Source organism: Pinus tabuliformis, chromosome 7, assembly GCF_031772625.1.
Source record: "Pinus tabuliformis cultivar Carrire ecotype Pingquan chromosome 7, CPIR1, whole genome shotgun sequence".
Lineage (NCBI taxonomy): Eukaryota > Viridiplantae > Streptophyta > Pinopsida > Pinales > Pinaceae > Pinus > Pinus tabuliformis.
In genome coordinates, this window is record NC_142293.1 from 641415096 (window position 1) to 641435035 (window position 19940).

Genomic DNA, 19940 nt, shown 5'->3' on the forward strand with positions numbered 1-19940 from the left:
TACATCTTTGTTTCTAATGATTTTGTGATTTTCATAATCATATAAGCGATAACCAAAATCATTAACACCATATCCAATAAAGGTACATTTCTTTGATTTTGCCTCAAGCTTTCTTCTATTTTCTTTGTTAATGTGGACAAAGGCTTCACAACCAAAAGTCTTCAAAAAGGAGTAATTTACCTTTTTACATGTCCATGCCTCCTCTGGAATACCACCATCCAAGGAACTTGAAGGCCCTCTGTTTATTAGATAAACAACAGTATCTATAGCTTCTGCCCAAAATTGTAAAGGCAATCCTGCATGCAATCTCATGCACCTTGCACGCTCCATGATTGTCCTATTCATCCTTTCTGACACGCCATTTTCTTGTGGTGTTCCTAGAACTGTATTCTCTCTGTGAATTCCATTCTCTGAACAGTACCTATCAAACTCTTTGCTGCAATATTCACCTCCATTATCTGATCTGAGACACTTCAACCTTTTCCTTGTCTCATTTTTAAAGCTTTCCATTTCTTGAAAGTATCAAATGCATCAGATTTATTTTGAATACAATAAATCCAAGTTTTTCTGGTTACATCATCAATAAAAATAACATAATAACAAGAGCCACCAAGAGATGATACCTGAGCAGGTCCCCATACATCTGTATGCACAAGCTCTAATTTTTCGCTCTTCTTTCCCAACTCTAAGGAATCTGACTCTCTTCTGTTTTCCATAAACACAATTCTCACAGAATTTTAAATCAAGATGCTTCAAACCTAGAAACAAATTTCTTGAGTGAAGAATCTGCATCCCTCACTCATGTGCCCAAGCCTATGATGCCACAATGCCGTATCTTCTCCTGTAGAGGTTAAAGAATTAACAGAATTAGAAATACCATTGCATAAATACAATGTACCAACCTTTTCGCCTTTTGCTATTACCAGGGCTCCTTTGGTGACCTTCCAGGTTTTATCTGTGAAAGTAGTTACACAACCTTCACCTCCCAACTGCCCTATTGAAATCAGATTTTTCTTCAAATCTGGAACATGCCTTACCTTCTTCAATAGCCACCGATTTCCATTTTGTTGTTTTATGAAAACTGTACCCATTCCAACGATTTTACAGGGTTTATCATCACCCAATCGAACTTGTCCAAAATCTCCTTGAACATAATCATGAAAATGTTTCTTATCGGGTGTGGCATGGAATGAGGCCCCTAAATCCATCACCCAGGCATAAATAATATTTTCTAATGAAAGAATCAAAGCATCTTGCAACACATCACTTGTTACATTCGCTTCATGATTAGTTTCTTGTTGCGCATCTCCTTCTTTTCTCTTCTGAGACTTGCAGTATTTCTTTAGGTGTCCTTTCTTCCCGCATTTCCTGCACACTATCCCCGATCTAAACTTGGATCTACTTTTCTTAACTTACTGCGATATCCTGGGCTCTTTCCTCTTTCCATTTTTCTTCCCCTAGTCTCTGCAGTCAAAGCATTACCTGATGTCTCACCGAAGCTTTTCCGTCGCATTTCCTCGCTAAGGATTGCACCAACAACATCATCAAACTTTAAAGTACTAGATCCAGAGACAGAGTTACTAACGGCCATAACTAAACCATTCCAACTTTCTGGCAATGAGCACAGAAATAACAGAGCCCTAACTTCATCATCAAAATTTATCCCTATAGAACTTAACTGACTTGTAACTGTATTAAAATCATTTAAATGATCTGCGACAGATCCACCTTCTAACATCTTCATATTAAATAAAAGCTTCATAAGAAATACCTTATTTGACGCAGAGGGTTTTTCATACAGCTTGGCCAATGTCGACATTAAACCCTGTGTTGTCGTTTCCTTTGAAATATTAAACGCTACTGACACCGCTAGGCACAGCCGTATTGTTCCAAGTGCCTTTTTGTCTAGAATATCCCATTTTGTGTCTATGGTCGGCTTCTTTGTCTTTCCGCTCAATGGTAGGTACATATCTCTCTAATACAGATAATCTTCCATCTGCATCTTCCACAGCTGGTAGTTTTGGTCGTTGAATTTTTCGATCCTAAACCTACCATCTTCCACCATTGCTCCCACTCGAACCAAGAACCCTTCTCTCCTATGAGTTTATCAGCCAAATAGACCTTCGGCTCTGATACCATTTGTTAGAAAATTATATATTACGGAGCAATGGAACACATAAAATATTTCAGAAATATAAACACAGAAAACGCATAAAACAAGAGAGACACAGATATACGTGGTTCATCCAGTTTGGGCTACGTCCACTGAGAAACAACCAGTCCTTCCTTTTATATTATCCAGAAAACTGAAAAGATACAACCTACAATAGATCCGTTGTAACACCCTCTTTGCTCTCAATCTCCTCCCTCTTCCTCACTCAGAATATAGATATATATAGACACAATACAATTCCGTCATATATAGTGAGGGGTTGCCTTCTAGGGCAAAAAACCCTAAATTAAACATAACTTCTACCATCAGATCATCCACCTAATGAACACCCAGATTGACTAGAAATTACTAGACTTTTACAAGGCAATTTACATCTATTTTTAGCTTCGGGGGCACTGCCCCCGGACCTCCCAACCAGGGGGGATTAACCCCCTCATGTGGAGGGGTGTACAGTCTTCCTGGGGTATACATCTAGCTGAAACCTTTGAATACAGAAGATAATCAGGCTCCACACCTAACACAGGGCATCAGTTACCTATAATAATGCTCTATTATACCCTTTGAATTCCTTCAAAATAATTTTTCAAACCAAGCTTAAGCAAAAATTTAAAAAAATATACACATCTTTTTTTTCACTTTGTAGGAGCTCGATATTGCCTCTGATGTATCTCTGTAATTTTGGATCATCCAGTTCTAAAATTGCGACCTGCAGTAGCCCTCTGTGTCCTCTTTTCAATGCCACCAGTCTGATCCAAATTAGATTCTCCAAGGAAGAGATATGCCAAATCTCCCACAGTGACCTGATTATAGACTAGTTCAGTAGAGCGAACTTGTACGACATGCCACATGTCCCTGTTTCGACCTTTGTCTCTGAAAAATATATACAAGGAACTACAATCTGTCCTCTTTCTGTAAAATCTTATGAAATTTCAATCCGATGCTCAGAGAGAAAGTTATGACGATTTTCCCCAGGTCACCTGTTTGGAATGTAATTCAGGAGTTTGCAAAAAGACCAACTTCCTCAAATCATATCTCCACAAATATAGTGCAAAAAGCTCTAAAATTTGAACCCGAGGTTCAGTGCAATTTCGTCTCAAATGGGTTTTTTTCGCTTCTGAAACGTCGCAGAAAAAAAGTTATAGCGAAAATGCCACGATGACCTATTTGGAGCAGCGAAACCCTAGAATCTAAAGCTCTGATACCAAATGTTATGAAACCAGCTCACAAAAAGATAGAACATATAGATCAACGCCTTAGAATTCAACCTCTTCGAGGGGGCAACCTCCTTTACATTACACAAATGAATGATTCTTTGATGATTCAAATGACAAAACCTCCTTTCTATATATAGGAGTCTAAGGATTCAAAGTATAACCCAACCAACCTAACAATAATAATATAAAGGCACAAAAATAACAATAGAGGGATTCTATGGGGCACAGTAATAACAATATGGGGACAATAGGGGCACAACAATATTAATAAGGGATACACCTACAATAGTAATGGGGTAATCGCTAGTATTATAGGGACCTAACAGAGATCACCAGTCTCATCATAAGGAAAGATTGCATCAAGCATGTCCAATCAATCAATATTGTTCATGAAGCCATACTCACATGCACAAGGTACATCTCCCCGACCACAACCAAGGTCTCCAAGCCCACAACCTAAGGGAGAAAACTCGAGATCAATCTCCCCAACCAATCCATAGGTCTCTCGGCACACAACCTAAGGGAGAGAACACAAAATCAGTGTCCCCAACAGGGATCATTCTTTGCCTCAGAACCAATCTCCTCGACCAGACTCACTAGTCTCCCTACCCACATCCTAAGGGATTGAAAATCTTCCCGACCAATCCATAGGTCTCTCAGCACACAGCCTGAGGTAGATTCATGATGTTATAAAATCAATGCTCCCTCTCCAAGACGAATTCTTAGCCATTCCAGGTTTCTCACAAAAGCAAACATCAACAACTCACTCAACAGTAGAAAAGTAGCCATGGTGGATTTCAGCACTTGATCGAAATTTTCAGCAAACAACAACATTCAGATATTCATTCAGCTTCAGCCGGGGCTTCTCACAGAAGCAAACATCAGCAACCATGTTCGAATCCAATAGACAAAAACATTTAAATATTCATTCAACTTCAGTTGGGGCTTCTCACAGAAGCAAACATCAGCAACCATGTTCAAATCCAAGAGGCTTCTCACAGAAGCAAATATCAGTAACCATGTTCGAATCCAGCAGACAATAAGTGGCTTCTCAAAGAAACAAACATCAGCAACAAGATCAAAGGGATCTGCAAACACCTTTTGAAGCCAACCTGCTTCATAAATCAGTTACATTTCCATCTCCAATCGTGCTTAATGCAACAAAAACATCTATATCATTCAGACCAACACAACACCAAGAAGTTATCTTTCTTATTTTAATACATCCAATCCAAATAGAGTCAACAATTCCACGCATCAAGTGGTTCAACGAGCGAAACAAATAATCAACCAAGTCAGCAACAGAGTCTTGCAGCTTCTTCAATTTTTTCATCAAGCAAGAGTCCAAGGACTTACAGTCCATCATGCCACAATCTAAGCAAGGATTTCACCAGGATCATGCCATACTCTCAATCTTACAATTCTTCAATCATCTCCCTCTTACACATCATCAACACATAGCAGAAAAGTCACGGGTTCTTCTTCAATAGATTTGGATCAACATTAATCTTCAAAACTTCAAGACATTTTCATATTAGAAATCACAACTAACTTCTTGATCTTGTCTACTCACTCTGAAGACAGAGCTCATCCAATCACAAGTATTCTTGTCTTATTGTTCTTCCATCTATTTCCAACGATTTTCATACCTTGGCAGTCTTCATTAAGTATTTGCAATCCTCACTAGGAGGCCATGAAGAACAAATACAACCAAGCAAGATATACAAAGACAAGAGACTCGAAATGAAACAATAATAGAAACAATTAAAAAAGTACTTACCTTTAGAGAGTGTATCACCTTCCTCTTGATCTTAGTCTTCTTGGGACCAGTCAACCTCGTTCATCTCATCAAGGAGTTAATCTTGTCCACGTCATCATCATCATGAAGGAATCCACATCATCATATCATCATCAAGAAATCCACATCATCAAGGAGCCCATTTCATCATATATTGGCCTTGTCCACATCATCAGTAACAATTTAAAAAGAAAATAAATACAAGATATTTATCTTTTGAGAACATATCATCTCCCTCTTAATATTTAGTCTTCTTGCATCCAACCTGCAAATCAACTTCATCATCAAGATGACAAATCTTCTAGGAGCTAGGGTTTCTTCTTTCCTTTTAGTGGAAGCAATCAATCCATAAGCCCAAGGCTTTCTCAATCCCTTTTGTTTTAGATAGGGTTAACAACAGTTTGGATGGGGTTTTCAAGTTGCATAACTAGGGTTTTGAATTCAAACCCTAATAATTCTTTAAGATCAATCCAAGGTTTACAAACCTATATGAGTAACATGCGTTATTTTTCAACTTCATTGTTTTCGCTATCAAACCTAGGGATTTGACCATACATCCTTGGTTATTCTTGTTCAAATCAATTTCAATCTTCCAAACCCTAGGTTTTGAAATCTCAATAAATTTCAAATTCGTCAACAATAATTTGATCAGAGTTTAGTTTTGAAGAGGAGCTTAATCCTTTTATCATATCCATAATGATCTTTAGATCAATAAATTCTTTTGTCACAATTGTAACAACAACATAGGTCCATGCAATGAATTCCATCATTCAGGTCTAGGCTTTCTCACGCCAACAATTAGTTATATAGGAATCCATTAAGTAACATCCACAAATTTGGAAGACACTTGAAATTTCAAAGCAATGTTCTGAAGCTACTTTTCAGACTTGCAACTTAGCCACCCATCATTGTTTGATGACAATGCTCTTCATAAGTTGATTTCAATTATGCCATTATACTTTTACAATTTTGGTTATTTTTCATAATAGCTTATGACCGAAAGAACCAGGTCGGCCTTATTTCATAGTATTTTGTCCTTCCTTTATATATAAAATGAACATCAAATTTCAGCAACCTTCTTCAGATTCAGTAGACAATTAGGCTTGAGGGCTTAGATCATTCCAATATCCTTCCAGGGTCCTTGACTTCTTTACATGATTCCTCAGACCTTAAGAAACTCAGAGATGACCATACGGAGAGGGACGAGGCTCGTATCTTTTGAACATCAATTTGCACTTAAGTAACAATATTATGGAGTTCAACACTTACCTTAGAGAATTTGTATGTTAATCGCCTTCAGACATCAACAGATACTTATGCACAAAAAACAATGATTTTAATAAGCCTTTCCTTTGCTATTATTCTCAGAGATTACAAGACTCATTACAGAAATTTAGGTCTCAAAATTCACGTAAATGATGCCACAGGATTTACACAAGAGATACCATAAAGAATGGATAGAGGGGGGGGAGGCTTAAAGCAGACTTTTAGTTCTTTAATTTCCTCAAGGTTAGATCCTTTTATAATTCAACTAACAGAGATAAGATTGGCCTTGGTCTTCTTCAAAACTACTTGATCATTCAAAGATATGATGGAGCACGAAATAGGATTATCATTTAGAACATGCACTTGCATCATAACTAACAAAGATTACTAAACTCGTACTTCTTCAGTCCTATAACCATCTCACAAAATAGAGAGTTGGTTGATGATACTTTCCTCACAAAAAGGTTTTGCACCTTCTTGCACAAAGACATAACACAAGCTTTCACTTCGACGGAGATTAGACTTGGTTGTCATTTTGATTTTGACTTCTCCAGATATCTCGGCCTTGAGATTAGATATAATTCCATAGAGATAATGAGCCACAAAGATGCTAGCTTGTTTGTCACACGCATTATTCAAAGGAATTTGTTTCATATTTCACATTTCTTCCTTAGAGATGTAGTGTCTCAAGAGTGCATAGTTACCATAGAGAGAAAGGTGCCAAAGGTATGTAAGTTTCCATAGAGAATAGATAGCACAGGTCGACAATTTTTCATAGACAATTGGTGCCATAGAGCTCGCATAAGGGTGTCACTGAGTTCGAATAAAGGAGCCACAAAAGCTCACATACCATAAGATCTACAAAACTTCACTAGGTAAATAACTCACATATCCATAGACAGATCAAGCCTCAGGAAAACTCGGCCATAATACAAAGCCACATGATTATACCAAGAAGCCTAGAAATAGCTCCACCATACCATAGAACTTGGTCTCTTTAGTAGCTCAGAAACATGCACAAAACTCAGGGCAGAGAGTTAACCATATTTCAGACTAGTACAGAAGTAATCGCAACCTAATCACGTCACAAGAGTAATTTGGACCTCCTCTTCAAATTGCTCTTCAATTCAAGATTTGATACCATGTTGAGTTTTCTAGGTAACAAGCTATAAATAATTTCCTTCATCGTGATAACTAATTCCAATGATCAATTATCATTAATTCCACGTAGCATTCCTTCGTAATCATTAAGCAATTATACATAATAAAATATCAAACATTAAACACGAAAGAGTAGTATAAAATAACCATGAAACCATAAGACAAGAGACAGAAATTATGCTTTGAGGTCAGGGCAAAACCCACAAGGGGAAAACCCAAAAATCATTCCTTATGAGAGAGAGAGTTCACAATTCATCAATACATCAGAAACAACATCAAGATAATAGCTAAACCAATAAACAAGAAGACGAGATCCCAAATCCTCTTGTAATTTGGCCCTCCTTTTCTCCTTCTTCCTTCGTTGGATTAGAGATAATCAAGACAAAATTGATGTGCCAAAATGAGGAGGAAAGGTCTCCTTTATATCGACTTTCAAGGGGGTCGAATGGGTGCCTATTAGGGGCCTAACCGACCTGAGCAAAAGGAGGTTGACTTGAACATTTTAGGAGGCAAAATTTAAAATTTAAAATTTTCCAATTCTTCACATGATGAAAATATCAACCATGGCTACCATATTTCCAACATTACATATAAATACTAAGGCCATATGCTTGAATATTAGGCTGCCCACTAAAAAGCATTGTGTTCCAAACGTCTTTGGTCAAATTTTATGGAACCGACAAGTTCAGTAAAAAAAGGTCAGTTTGGTACCAAACCGTCCAGTTTTGTTACACAATATTTTGTCACACCTCTTGTTCACTTCCTGTTCCACATCTCGAAGTGACAAAATGTTGACAACTATGAAGTGTATTCATCATGAAACACATACTGAAACATCCCTGAAGAATGGAAGAAAATTTTCCCTTAGTCAATTCTGGAGAAGGTTGACTGAAACCCTAAATTTCAGGACCAATGCTCTTTGCTCCACTACCTGCTCGTGCTGATGGCAGGCTGCAGTTCTTTGACCTAGCGCTGCTAGCGCGGGTTTTGATATGAAAACCCACGCTGAACCTCTTCTGGCAGGTTTTCTGAAAATGGAGGAGAAGCTTCGTATGCTGGAAACTTTGAGAAACAATGAGCTAGATGTTGTTGGGTAGAGATATGGTCGATCTCTCCCCTTTGGAGCTCTTGATCCTACCTTTAAGGGCCTTCCCCCTTTATATGTGAACCTTCCTCCCTATTTTGTGGATCGCTAACTCCTTCTCCCTTCCTATAAATCAAATCCCTTCCATCCCTAAATGGTTGGTCATTGATTGCCTGCATTCCTATGCTGAGATTATTCCTAAATGCTGCCCATCCAACTTGGAGAGGGAGTGATTGAAGAGTCTTGGCTTGGACTTGTACATCCACCAAAAGGAGGTCTCCAACATCAAGGTAATGGTTGTATGCTTCCCTTTTTTATTCATTAATATATACATTTGATGTTCACTTTCCATAAATGTCTAAATATTTATGCAATTAGCTTGATACTCCTTGATCTATCAAGTAATTTATGTTTGATATGTGCTATGTATGCTCTTTTATCTTGTATTGTCTTTTGATCTCTTTCATGGGTACTCGGACGTAAGGAACAAGAAAGGAGTGAACCTGGAAGCTAAGGGATCGAAGCCATCACCAAAGGATTAAGCAATTAGCATCAGAGTGAGGTAGGTTTCTCCCTCTCCTTGCATTTTTAAACATAAGCTAGGAAAGATTACATTAGTTTGTTTAGTTTGTTATTAGACCCACTCATTAGGCTAGAGAGATTGCCTTTGTTCGTAGAGGGGATTTATCTTCACAAAAAAATGGCGACTCCACTAAGGAAGCTAAGCCTCTTCAATCTCTTTTCTTGATTTGATCTTTTGATTAGTTTGACTGACCATTGAATTACCAGTTAGTATGAGTCTGTATAGGTCTGCACGTTGAATGATCACTGCTTTAGAGTGTTATTTCTAGACTCTTTATTGAAATTCTTTTTATTTTTTCCGAACATTCTTGCTCATTGCGTTTTTTACCTGAACAGTCACGCTGCCAAAACATTTTTACTTGAAACAATCATGCTGAAACCACTTTCAACACGTTTTTGGCTATGACAGTCGTGTTGATCTCAGAGATTTGAGAAAAATTAGGGTTTCTACCCTAGAATCCAGTGTGTCCTGGCCTTTGAAGGTCTTTTCCTGTCCTTTGTGTCTGGATTTGCCAGTGTTTTTGTCTAGTTGTCTTGGTTAATTAGCAAATTAGTCTCTTTGGCTTTGAAGTGCTTGAAGTGAAATTTGGTTGAGTTCTAGGGTTTCTAGGTCAATTAGTCATCACTTGCTCTTTGTTTGTGTCACTGAGATACTAGTTTGTTGATTGATTGAGTCTTGTTTTTTGTAGAAATCATTGAAAACATCAATTTGCATTTGTTTTAGCTTGTCTTTCACAAAGTTGCTTTTCAAGTTGCATTAGGTCATTTGCATTTGGAAATCATCTTTGTTTTTAATCAAGCATAGATTACCTTGTTTGATTTTCAATCTAAAAGAGTGCATTGTTTATTTTGTTCAAAAGAAATAAAAAGTTAAAGGTATTTTCATTTAGGTGCTTTTGAATTGGATTTGGTGTTGCTTTGGTTGATGCATTACTTGCATTAGAGCATTCAAAAAACAAAATAAAAAACATCATTTATATAAATGCGTCTTAGTAAAAGTGAAAATAATTTTTCTTTCGACAAGTTGCATTTAGGATAGTGAAAAGTGTAGATCATTTTTACCTTTGAGCATTGCATTTAGAAAGCGAAAGTGAAAGTTAGTGGAAGGCATGTTGTTTGATGCATTTTTTTTGAAGCATTATTGATTGAAAAATTTTCCCTTGATTAATCTAGCTTTCACTGAAGTGGAAAGTTTTCCTTTTCTCATATAGTTCCATCTTAGGGATTCAAATGACATTGTTTTGAGCCCAAAATTGAAACATAATTCAAGATAAACATTAAAATTTACTCAATTAACCTAAGGATCATTTGGAACTTAACACAAACATTTATAGGTCTAGGATAGAGACATGTTTCGGTGTCTATAAACCTAGCAGTTTTTGTTATCATCCAACATTGTATCCAGGGGGTGAAATATCGTTCCACGTATGAAAGTATATAGGATCGTTCTCCAGTACCCTCGGGTATACCAAAGGTGCTTCACATATGGCAAGTACACGGGAACGCTCTCATCGAATGATTATGCATTAGACAACGCTAACACAAACTTGTGATCCACGTACTGTCATGTATATATTGGGAGACCCCACTAGGTTGTTATCCTTTAGCCACATGTAACCGAGTCAATCACCTTGTAAACGTGATACACTGAACACAACATTCGGGGATATTGGTTGTTGTACGTTAAGTCCTTGGTTTCGACTAAGGTGTATATTGCGGTTCACAGATACTTGGTAAACCCTCTTTCCTAGCTTACCCCTCTTTTATTTTGTTTCTAAATTCAATTAATTAACCGCGGAACAATATTCTTCCTCTGGAAATACTCCTTAGTAGATCTTAGGTTGATTTTGATGGCAACATTTTCTGAGTCTACCAGTCAAAGAAACCTCTTTGACGGGAATCCTAGTCCTTTTCCTTATTTTGGAAATATTGGTGCTCCTTATATGGAAATGTTGTCCCTTCTTGTATTGACCATTGGTCTTCTAGTTTGGTTATTTTCGGCCACGGTGATTCCGAGTGTCCAAACTACTTTTCAACCGAGTTCTCCTCCACCTGAACAACACCAACCTCATTTTGATCCGAAAGTTGACCCCTCACCTTCTTCACCTATTTCTTCACCCCGTTCTTCCTCTTCGCCTGATGAAAGTCTGGATTCTAGTAACCAAGAAGCTAAAAAGAAGAAGAAGAGGACGAATAAGAAGAAGCAAAATAAGCAAGGGGGCAACCCAGCAGCCATTGCTATCGATGCAGTTGATGTTGAGAAACCTTCCAATCAGCCTCAGAAAGTGAAATTCCCTTGCAAGCTTTGCAAGAGTGACCCACCTTCTTCGAGAATGTCCTAGTATTCCCAAGATATTAGAAGTGCAGCCCACAGGTTCACATCGACCTTTGTCATCAACCTCTGGAGATCATGTTGGTGATAAACCTTCAACTAGTGACAGTAAAACCCATGGGAAAAAGGGAAAAGTCAAATTTCCCTGTAGGTTATGTGAAGGGCATCATCCTATTCACATTTATTCTTGTATAGATAAAGCCTCAAAAGCGTTCGATAACCTTACAGCTTCTCAACCTCATCTTTCGACTTGTTATCGGAAACTTTCCCTCGACCCTCCACTAGTTGATCAAATAATTGATCAGAACTCATCTCTAGTCAATCCCACTCTCTCTGAAGTTGAATCCCATGAGTTTGCTCCCGACCAACCATTGGTTGAGAAAGTGGTTGACCCAATTTCTCCTTCAGTCAATCATATCCATCTTGTACAGAGTGAAGTTCATATCGCTCAGGTTCTTCTGGTTTCTTCAGATTCCAAAGAAATAGGGGGAAATCCTCATCTTCCCATGATACAGGGGGACGATCCTCCTATTCCCACAATCCAGGGGGGCGATCCTCCTCTTCCTGTAATGCAAGGGGGAAATTCTCCCATTCCCATGGCACCCCCTCCCAGTAGTATGGTCTTCTTCTTTTATTGGAATCGACTAGCAGGATATCGTCTTAATTCTTATGTGCCCTTCCAAATCACGGTGCAGGCTTATAATATGGTTGTACCTAGTACAATTATATATGAAGGTGAATCTATTAGTATTTTGTCCTCCACTACTTGGCAAGCTTTAGGTTCTCCGCATCTTGTGCCAGTTACCTAGAATATGTTAGCTTTTAACATAGAAACCAGTCAACCATTAGGGATCCTTCCGAAGTTGCCCATTACTTTGGGAGGAAAAATCATATATATCGATGTGATGGTTGTCCAAGGCCCTTTAGACTTTAATCTACTCCTTGGTCGTGACTATGTTTATGTCATGGGAGCTCTGGACTCTTCTCTCTTTCGTGTGTTGTGTTTCCCGCATGAAGGAAGAATTGTGACCATTGATAAGTTGTCATTCATTGGTCCTAATTCAACACCCAATCAACCATCTTCCCTAAATGGTCCTTACACGCAAGTGGTATCACCCCCGCCACAGGTTAATTATGTGGCCACGTGTTCCATGCCCGCCTCTACTAACGATTTAGTTAGTGATATAGTGCGTCATGTATTGGGGGCATTGGAACCTAATCTTTTCATTAGATCCCTTGATATGTATCCCTTCCAGAGCGTTGTTCTACCATTTGATGAGAACCTCTTGGAAGTTATGACCTCTTATAAGTCGTGACCAAAGTGCCATGAGGATAGTTCTTTTACTATGTCAACCTCGTTAAAAAATGAAATAGGTGTCATGAGGATATTTCTTTTACTATGTCAACCTCGTTAAAAATTGAAATAGGTGTCATGAGGATAGTTCTTTACTATATCAACCTCGTTAAAAAATGAAATAGGTCCCCATGAGCAGAGTTCTTTTATTTGTGTCAAGCTCTTTGAAAAATGGAACAAGGTGTTGTAGCAGAATTCCTTTACTTGTGTCAATCTCATTAAACAATGAAATAGGGTGTCATGAGCATGGTTCTTTTCCTGTGTTAAGCTCGTTAAAAAATTAAACAAATCCCCTTCCAATTCAAGTCTTTGATTCGATCTCGTAAAATCCCAGTCGAATCTTTCACTTTATCTCGTAAGTGAACATTCATTCCATCCACCTGTTAGTAACCAATAATATGCTTCAGTGAATTAAATGAAGCTTGTGGGGCGTGCACCTCGAATTGAGTAATTATGTTGGGGGCATGCAAACTCATCTCAAGCATAATTCATCTTTGTTTCAAGCTTGTGTAAAAATGAAACCATTTCCCTTTTTACCTCTCATGATTGTCATTTTTATCAGCCTAATGAGCCTTGTTTTTTTTTCATTCCATTGTCACCATCTCTTTGGCCGATCATACACTTTCAATTGCTTGTTTTACCCTTGCCTAAGGAACATCTGCGATGAGTGGTATTATTAGCCAGCCTCTTGACCCTTACGTGTTTTGAGCAGTTCCACCATAACTGGAACCATTTTCTATCCTTTATACCACTCGTTCCTCCAGGAAGAGTCCTCTTTTATCTCTTTTCAGACTCTCAAAATATGAAAAGATGGTCGAGCACTTGCCTTTTTGAACTCGTAAAAGTAAATGAAATGGTGTCTACTCAGTATAAGTTTAACCCTTTTCTGGACTGAGATAGACTATTGTACGAAAAATGAATACATTAATCGAATATGGCTAAGCGGTTCTCTTAGATATTGTTTTCTACCTTTTCGGATTCGAAAGACTATCTACAAAAAGGGACCTATGGAGTTTCCTTTTTGCCTCTTTTTCGAACTCTCTAAACATTAAAAAGATGTCGAGTTTCACCTCTGTCAGACTCATAAAACTTAAATGACGCAAGAATTGTCACCATGACGAGACCGAGTTTCTCCTTCCTAGGACTTGTTAAACTTACTAGGATGGATTCATCTGAAGGATGAACTTATATGGAAAGCATATGTTATCCCCTTCAAGCTTGCGATAAAAAAATAATGGGGTACTCACTAGAAATAGTGGGGGAAAATGAAAGCGAACATCTCTTGTATTTTGTGTAAAGGCAACATGTCACTCTTGAACATGACACTTATCTGTTGCTCGTGTCGGGTTTGGGATATCCTCACTTCATCACTTGCCTTCTTGGGTTTGGGAAATCCATTTTGCCTCTCATCTAATTATATTGCTTCATCATCATGACCTCTGATCCCATGTTGAGTCAAATGTTACCAAACTCTGGAGTCATGTCACCGATATGTTCAAGAGAAGTCCTATCACCATTTTTTACCGCTTATACATTGTCTAAACTTTCTTCCACAACCCTGAATCAAACTTACCTACTCTACCATATCCTTTGTTTCGTTTCGATGATGTGGGATACCTTATGGCCCTCCTTCGACAGATCGCTTCTTGTCGACTTCAGCTCATTATCCAAAAAGATGATTTAGAAACTCCCTTCCAGTACCTTGGAGCTTTCATGCCTCAATGGCAAGTTCTTCGCATTCCACGACAGGTGTACATCACTGGCCTTCAATCGAATGATTCTACGGGTGTTCGACTTTAGCTTCATTATTCACACTCGTGGATTGTGCTGATTGTACCTTGAGAGCCAATGCCATTATTGGTGGTTTCTCTCATGCTTGTTAATAGCTTACATCATTAACTGGTAATCAAGTGGTTTTCTATCATGTTTGACTTCGACACATCTATTAGTATGCTAGAATCTGTACATTGATCGGATCGGGACAGAGCTCAAGACCTTGGGTTCCATCTGATAAAACCCAGGTTGCGTGGAGTTGTGAGTTATTTATGATTGTACACATGATTATACATATGGTTGCGACCATACCATGGGTCCATATATATGATCCTTTCTATTCAGATGGTTGTGTCCATACCGTGGATCTATGCACATGATTCCTTCTATTTGGATGGTCGCGCCCTTGTCGTGGATTCATGTATTATTAGATGCCTATTCATGTATCATTATGCATGTTTATATCATAGATGTCAGATATGTATATGTATATTCTTTATTTGCAGGTCTCCTGATGGTGTTTTTCCAGTCCTTGCCTTGACTTGTAAAGCATTTCACCCATCACTCCTTGTTTTGTCTTCATGCTTTAAGGGACATCTGTTACATAGTATTTTGTCACACCTCCTGTTCAATTCCTATTTCACATCCTGAAGTGCCAAAATGTTGACAATTGTGGAGTGTATTCATCATGAAACACATACTGAAACATCCCTGAAGAATGGAAGAAAAATTGCCCTAAGTCAATTCTGGAGAAGGTTGACTGAAACCCTAAATTTTAGGACCATCGCTCTTTGCTCCACTGCCTGCCTGTGCCGATGGCAGGTTGCAGTTCTTTGGCCTAGCACTGGTGAACCAGTGGTGAACCTCTTCTGGCAAGTTTTTTGAAAATGGAGGAGAAGCTTCGTATGTTGGAGACTTCGAGAAATAATGAGCTGGATGTTTTTGGATAGAGATATGGTAGAGATCTCCCATTTGGAGCTCTTGATCCTACCTTTAAGGGCCTTCCGCTTGATATGTGGACCTTCCTCCCTCTTCTATAGATCCCTAACTGCCTCTCCCTTCCTATAAATCAAATCCCTTCCATCCCCAAATGGTTGGTCATTGATTGCCTGCATTCCTATGCTGAGATTATGCCTAAATGTTGCCCATCTAACTTGGAGAAGGAGTGCTTGAAGAGTCTTGGCTTGGACTTGGACATCCACCAAAAGGAGGTCTCCAACATCAAGGCAATGGTTGTATGCTTCCCTTTTTTATTCATTAATATATACATTTGATGTTCACTTTCCATAAATGTCTAAATATTTATGCATTTAGCTTGATACTCCTTGATCTATCAAGTAGTTTATGTTTGATATATACTATGTATGCTCTTGTATCTTGTATTGTATTTTGATCTCTTTCACAAGTACTCGGACGTAAGGAACAAGCAAGGAGCGAGTCTGCAAGCTAAGAGATCGAAGCCATCACCAAAGGATTGAGCAATTAACATCATAGAGAGGTAGGTTTCTCCCTCTCCTAGCATTTTTAAACATAAGCTAGGAAAGTCTGCATTAGTTTGTTCAGTTTGTTGCTAGACCCACTCATTAGGCTAGAGAGATCGCCTCTGTCCGCAGAGCGGATATATCTTCACAACGGGTTCCATGAAAAAACCAGCCAGTTTGATACCAAATCGTCACACAGACCAATTCCACTAGTTATGGTCTGATTCCAATAACATTGCTTTGGTTTCATGGTGATGATCCCTTTATTGCATTGTTTTAAAAGTACAAACTATTCATAAAAAATTAACATATTTAACCAAAAAAAAGTCTAGAAACAGTTTCAATTTAAAACACAACTCTCATAGAAAATAGGAAAATAAAGATGGTCTAATTTTTATGGTTTCAAGTCTTTCCAATTTGATTGGTACATAGGAATTGTTGGAATATGGTTTTTAGGATATTTTATCAAGCTCTACCTTTGTCTTGGTGAAACATGATGATAACCCATTTGTTTAGTTCTTTATTTAAGATATTTTAAAAATGCAAAACTTCTAAAATTGTTTCAATTTCAAATGTGATTTTTGTAAAAAATAAAAATAAAAAATAATTAATTAATTAAAAAATCCATCTTAATTTTTATAATAAAAAGAATCATGGTAATATTTATGCCTTTGTTCTAAGGGAAAAAAAAAAAATATTAAGTAATTTTTTCATTCATAATATTCATTTATTATAAGCAAAATAAATTTGATTTATCATTTTTCCCCATTGGGGGTTTAGGGTTTAGGGTCTAGAAATAGTTTCAATTTAAAACACAACTCTCATAGAAAATAGGAAAATAAAGATGATCTAATTTTTAGGGTTTCAAGTCTTTCCAATTTGATTGGTAGATAGGATCTTTCCAATTTGATTGGTAGATGGGAATTGTTGGAATATGGTTTTTAGGATATTTTATCAAGCTCTACCTTTGTTTGGGTGAAACATGATGATGACCCATTTGAAATTTTTATGGTTTCAAGTCTTTCCAATTTGATTGGTAGATAGGGATTGTTAGAATATGGTTTTTAGGATATTTTATCAAGCTCTACCTTTGTCTAGGTGAAACATGATGATGACCCATTTAAGATTTTTGTAAAAGATAAAAATAAAAATAATTAAAAATTCCATCTTAATTTTTATAATAAAAAGAATCATTGTAATCTTTTTGTAATATTTATGTCTTTGTTTTAAGGGGAAAAAATATTAAGTAATTTTTTCATTCATAATATTCATTTATTATAAGCCAAATAAATTTGATTTATCATTTTTGCCCCATTGGGGGTGACAAACATGGAAAGTTCACCAGATCGGGGCATTAATCTCCCTCCCATGGGACAGTGATGAAGGTTAAGCGTGTGCGGTATGTAGGGCCTGGTGGCCTGCGCGGGGATGGTTTGGAGATAGCAAGGGTTATAATTCCAATGGCGATGGCATTTGAAATTATTTGCAGCACCTGGGAGGTGAGACTTTGGATTCTTGGCGAAATTACATGCGTGGTTCGTCCGGGGCCTCTCTAGAGAGCCAAGCTCGGACCCTAACTGGTGGAGGCGAACGGTTGTGGCTATTGAATGGTTTTATGAAAGTGCTCTGCATGCATTAGTCGCTCAGGTTATAATTTGGGACCTTGGTTTGATTGATGCTTGGCAGGCGACATTCTCTAGAAGTCGAGCTCATGGCTTTGGAGCGTCCAATGCGAGGCCCATCTTGTGCTCCAGGAGTAGCGGAGTCATGGGTGATGGAGAAGGGGGTAGCTCATAGTCGAAGGTAATTGAGACCCTTTTGTGTGATGTAGGGTTTGTTTTGAATGCTCTAGTCGTGTTTCTCAACTGGTAGCGTGAGCAGTGGGATAAGGGGTCATTCTCCTCTTGTGGGTGGGTAGCCTGAGCGAGTGTTTTTTCTATGTTTCTTTTCTTGTAGTCTCGAGTGGCTCTGTAGATGCTCTAGACCTGCTCTAGACCAAGAGTGGTTGGGATTCTGGTGTCTTTAAGTGCCCTCTTATTTTTGAGTTGTTGTGAGACTTAGGTTTGGGATGGGACTGAGCAGTGCATTTTCATGGAGGCTGCAATTGAATTATGTTTGAGGACCTTGAGCGGGGTTTGCAATGGAGTAGTCAATGAGCGGTTTCGACCTTGGCTACTTTGGCGCCTGAAAGTAGTTGATAATGGTATATGCAGGAGTGGAGCGGAGCCCATTAGCAGACGAGTGAGTATCATTCTGAATTGGTGGGGGAGGAGGGGTAATTATGAACCCTCGACGAGGGTGTGCGTGGGAAACAAGGGTGCAGGAAGTAGTGGATTAACCTGGTGGGGCGGCTCGAAGTTGAGTTCCAATGTGTCTGGCCACCTCATGTAGCATCAGCGAGGTAGGTCGCGGCGAGGTGGCGACCAAAGGGGACAGGGGAACCGTCCGTATGTGGTGCAACCTATGACGAGGGCGAGTTGGAGCAACCGATTGGTGGTTGCCCTGGGCGGGTGAACCTACCCCTCATTTCGATTCCCTTAAAGCTCAAATTTTCCTTGTCCAGGCATCAGTAAACCAACGGTCTCGGGATCAACAAAAGGACAGGAATGAAATTATCAGCTTTCTCACTGATATTCAACTCAATCAGTGGCACATTCTTGACTGCCAGGACTCCCTTCGCAGAGGCCAGAAAAGCCTCCAAGATTGGATGGACAGCTTCAAAGGTCACATGGTTGATATGGAATCTCATGTTCACAATGATTTCCACTGCCCCGTCAAGGGAGGTAGTGCGAATCAAGGTCCACTGCCCCGTCAAGGGAGGTAGTGCGAATCAAGGTCCTGATAATGTTAATGTTTAATAAAAAGAGTGGTTTGTATTTTTTTGGGTTAAATTTGAGCCTTTTGGGTCATTAATAGGTGGTTCTATAGTTTTGTTTTGTTGATATTGAGGTTCTTTTAATTATATTTGAATGCCGGAGTGAGACTTTAGTTATCTGGAAGAAGTTCTCCCCACTATGTATTATTTTCAAGAATTAATAGAAATATTGACTTACAAAAAAATGAGTTATCATTTTTTATAATAAGAAGAGAAAATAGTTCTTGAGAGGTAGCTCAATTGGAGATCAAAGTGATATGAAATTGTATAAACTAAGAGATCCAAGGTTCAATCCCCTAAAAATAACCTAGTAGACAGAGAGGAGAACAGGTCGTAGGCCCCAAAGGTATAGTGGTAGCGGTCAGAATCGACCCCATGTCATATGAGTACGAGACTAACCCAGTTGTCCATTCTTCTTGTTACAAAAAAAGGAAATAACCATGATGATTTTTATGCCTTTTGTTTGAAGGAAAAAATATTTTAACTCTGGATCTACCAAACCTTCAGAAGGATTAAATATATTTTCACTTAAAAGATGTTTGCATAGGCTTGGTAGATCGGAAGATGGATCTACGCTATATTTTCACTTAAAAGATGTTTGCATCTCAAGAGATTTGATATCTCTTGGGGCTTGGTAGATCGGAAGATGGATCTACGCTGGTGCAATTATTTTAATGTAATTTGACATAGTGAAAATGTTTTATTGATAATTATAATTATTAGTTTTTTATTTTTATTTTTATTTTTTATTTTGTATTTTAATTTTTATGTAATTTGACTAAGTCAAAATGTGACACGAGACACTACATTACAACATCTCTACCATGTTGGGCTAGAGACCGCCTCT